General features: G+C 31.7%; 1 long non-coding RNA gene across 2 annotated transcripts; it reads right to left on the bottom strand.

Annotated features, from left to right (window-relative positions):
* Positions 1-346: 346 nt before the first annotated feature.
* On the bottom strand, positions 347-2738 carry LOC104648033 (uncharacterized). Of its 2 annotated transcripts, none has more exons than XR_742046.4 (5): positions 2584-2738; positions 2445-2495; positions 2186-2338; positions 1091-1212; positions 347-999 (listed from the first exon to the last, which is right to left on the bottom strand). It is a non-coding gene; the product is annotated as an uncharacterized lncRNA (long non-coding RNA). The 2 variants fall into 2 exon arrangements; XR_011221825.1 differs by having other exon boundaries at positions 2434-2495; positions 2584-2722.
* Between the last annotated feature and the right edge of the window lie 1655 nt (positions 2739-4393).

Below are 4393 nucleotides of genomic sequence, written 5' to 3'. Positions count from 1 at the left end.
GTTTCGATTTTTGGTTCCTTTTGTTGTTTTTTTCCTGTGGGCGGTAAAGAGCCAAAACGTTTTTTTTTGGCAAAACTAGACAGATATTATAAAAAACACGTTTATAAGAGTGTGGTTGTGCAAGAATCTCCTACCATTGACACTAATCGGGAAAAACATATTTGGAAGGACTTGAACACAAACAGAAGTATAGTTGTGCGGGGATCTCCTACCAGTGGAGCTTCTTTGAATGCCACACCGCATACAAATCATGAAAAAAGAAGTTTTAAAGGATATGAGTAGAATTAAATTTGAAAAAAAATCCACATCAGATCTGTGATGATTGAATTAAAGATGCTTCAAAGGATCCTCTAAAACCCATGAAAATTATCAAAAGAAAGTGGAATTGACATCCTTAACAGAATCGTGGAGAAAAAAAATCTATTGGAAGAGCCAACATCTTATTTTCTGCCTCAGTTAAGCAATCAACGAACAAACATCAAGCAGAGAAAGCTATACCTTAGCCAACATGTTATTTTCTATCTTAGTTAAGCAACCAACGAACTAACATCAAACATAGAAAAGCTTAAACTTCTTTTATTTTCCTACTATCTCTCTAATGGGTAGATATGCAGCTGCTATACACAGATCCAAAAGTGATACTCGCAAAGAAGACTTGGCTCAGGATGTTGATCTGGATTCAATTGCAAATACAACAAATGGATATTCAGGAAGTGACCTTAAGGTGTTTTTTCTAATCATGTTTGCTTAAATAAACGATTAGTCCTGTTTCATCATTTTGAAGTTTGAACACGCTTTGTTTTCAGAATGATGAAATAGGACTAGTAATTTATCCAAGCAAACATGAATAGTACAGACACCTTAAGGTTACTTTTGGAATATCCATTTGTCATGCATGCAACTGAATCTAGATCGACATCATGAGCCAAGTCTTCTTTTGTGAGTATCAACTTTAGAATTTTTGCGTTGTTTGGAGCATCTGGTAAATTGACCATCAACCTGTACAGAGAAGACATATTAAGGGCATTAAGCAAGTGATATATAAAACTCTATTTAAATATTATCTACAAATTAGTCGTTCCTCTTTTACCTACGGGACAGTCGCCTTATCACAACCTGATGAAATGGCGTGTTTGTTGCTGCAAGTATCATAACTCGTTCAGAATCCTCTGTGCGCAACCCTTTTCAAATTCATTTTATGTCGCAGCATCCCTGGGGTTGGACACGAATTTGTTCATGAGTTCATCCGTCAATATCTACTATATCATTAAGTAGCTTCTAATGACAAACAAATTTAGCAAATCATCAGATAAGTAATAATTAGGATACGCCGGACTCTTATACCATGTCAAATGGGCTAACTCAACCACACACAACATAATTCAAGAGGAAAGGATTGTCATAGATCATATAATCGAACCTCATTTATGATTATGAAAGGATGTTGCACAAATGTTCGATTTCATAAATTTTTTCTTATTTTTTTCCTTTTTATTGTCGTTCATACCGAGTTTGGATTTAATTCTAAACTAGAAAATTAGTAGGCAATTTGGACATGCAATTTGGAATCACGATTTTTATTTTTTTAAAAAAAAAATTAGTAAATTGTATTCATCGCCATTAAGGATATGCTGGCCACCTCCAAAACTAATCAATTACAAGCTTCCTATCAACTCTACAATCTGAATTTGGAATCATGATTTCAAATCAACTTTTGGACAATGCGATTTGATATCGTGATTTCAAATCCTAAATTTTCCAAATAGTAGGATTTATGATTGACTATGAGGTTATGGTGAGATATACTTAGGTGGTTTGACACTTCCTAGGCAACGTCAAACACCTGTGAGAGAGTTGATATGTTGTTTGAAGATGATCTTTGAAATTTTTTGTTGTAATAAGAGCCACCTCTCATTCTCTTGATCAATCCTCAGTCTACCAAAGTTTGGGAACACCAATAACTACTATATATAGATAAGAAATATAATCCATATGAAACATCCATAGCAGGTATATTATACACAACTCCAGCAACAAAAACAACAACATAGGTTTCGGGAGAGTAAAATATACGCAGACCTTATCACTATCTCATGGAGGTAGAGAGTTTGTTTATGAAAAGATATAACAGAAAAAGATATAATCACATGCATATATTCGTCGGCAATGTGATCTCAAATAGTACCTTGTCCTTGTGATTATCTGTATGAGCATGTGGAACCAAAAGTAATTACAATATCAGGAAGCTTTTCAAGCCGACTTTTCAATGTTGAATATAATTCTAAGTTTGTGTTGTGAGTCTGAAAAAATCCTTGATATATTTTCTGCCAAATAGGACCTAAACGGTGAAAATCTGAATTAATAAAGATTAAACGCAAATACGGAAACCCGAACAGGAAAAAAAAGGAATGATTATAAAATAAGAAATACTACTAATAGAAAACCTCCAAGATCGGCATCGATTTTCCAGATGAACCAACATTGCTATCATTTGCCTAGAAGAATCAGAGAAAAAAATAATTAAAAATCAACTGACTCAGCAAATACTAAAAAAAATAAAGTGAAAAATTAATCTGTGTGAACCTTTGGACATAGCGAAGGAGATTTATCATCGGACGATGATGATAACCTCTTTTTTCTACCATTTTTTTTTCAATCTTTGAGAGGAAAAGAGTGATAGGTTTGGGTTTTTGGTTTTCATTAGTTTTGGTTAGGCAGTATTTATTGATTTGACAGGTGGTAGGTGCGGATGTTATGAAGCATTATTTTAAGAAAAATATTTATTTTTTTAAGTGTGTTCAGGTAAATTAGAAAAGCATTTATTAGTACTTGAATTTTAAGTTAAAAGTAATTAAAATAAGCTAAAAAATAAAAGTTTTTCCAAATAAGCTTTAAATTTGAGTAGAGGCGTTTATTTTAAGGAGTAATATAATCAAAATTTCAAAATTTCTTTAAATGTCTCCTAAAAATTTAAGTTGTTAATTATTGTCATTTATAAAATTTTTGCATAATTATTGAATATATCATTAGTATTAAAAAAAATTTTGAAACTTATATGTCATCTGTCAGGATTCACAACCAAAATATAATTACTTATATGTATCAACAATTGTTAATACATTTTCCCTAATGTTGTACTAGAAAAACTAGTTTAAAAACGAGACAACCTACTGCAAATACTTGTATAAGCAGTCCATAGAATAGATAACAATGCTACGAACACATGGTACAAAGTGAAATATCACCAACTACTGATTGTCTCATGTGTAACGGTTTTCATCTACTTTTTGAAAGAAAAAAAAACACTAATTGAGTTAAGTTGCTTTGTGTGGTTACTTCATTCCAAATGTGATTTAGTAGAGTATTATGAACCTACTTATGATGAAGAGAACTAATTTAGGTCTTTATTTCGAAAATGGAGAAGAATTCTTTCTTCGTAGATAGAAAAGAATCCCTCAAGATTAAAGAAGTTGTTTAGGGATAATATAATTTAGGCCTAACCCATTGGTGCCCCCTAGAATTGGCATGATGTTTCAATTAGACATCTTGACTAGACAACGTTTACTGTATACACTTGATGTAGAATCCTGCTATGCCATTTTGACCCTAATTTTTAATATAAGCAAAAATTTATAATGTGCACGTGTTATGCTCACAAATGATGCGTAAAGTGACAAATTAAATGATGACATTTGTCATTTGTATCAACAATTATTTTTAAATAATTATGTCTGAATAAAATAAAAACGGATCAATGACACATAATTTTTTCCAAATAATTAAATGAAAAAAACGAAGAAAAACCCACAACCCCGTCGTCTTCTCCAACCCCTCCCCCCTCCAACACTACAAAAAAAATAATCATTAGCGACATTTAATTCTTAATTACCGCTAAATATGTATTTTTAGCGGCAATTTGTATATGTTCCTAAAGTCTTTAGTGACATTGATTTTAATGATATTTAACTAATGGCAATAAAGACTTTAACACTTTTTATTAGTTTTAATATTTAATGCCACTAAAAATTATTTTTGTTGTAGTGCAACCTCCCCAATTCTTTTGCAGATTCTACCCCACTCCACATTTGCACACCATTACTATCTCAAATAATTTTTTAGCTTAGTTTAAAGAAATTAAAGATGAATTAAAAATTAACTAAAAAGCATTTTCATGCACCGGTCAACGAATGTATCTCACTCATTATGCCATGTATCTAAAAAGTGTCAAAATGACATAGTAAAACACTACATGAGGTCTTTCTAAATGAAGATCATCCCGTTAAAATGTCTAAGTGTTATATTATGCTAATTAGGGGGTCATCGATGAGTTAGACCTATGATTAATTAGTCAATTAAGTTCCTGAAGGTTAGTTCAAAGTAGATTAACAAATTG

This window comes from Solanum lycopersicum, chromosome 6, assembly GCF_036512215.1.
Source record: "Solanum lycopersicum chromosome 6, SLM_r2.1".
In the NCBI taxonomy this organism is placed as follows: domain Eukaryota; kingdom Viridiplantae; phylum Streptophyta; class Magnoliopsida; order Solanales; family Solanaceae; genus Solanum; species Solanum lycopersicum.
This window is presented reverse-complemented; position numbering and strand designations above follow the sequence as displayed.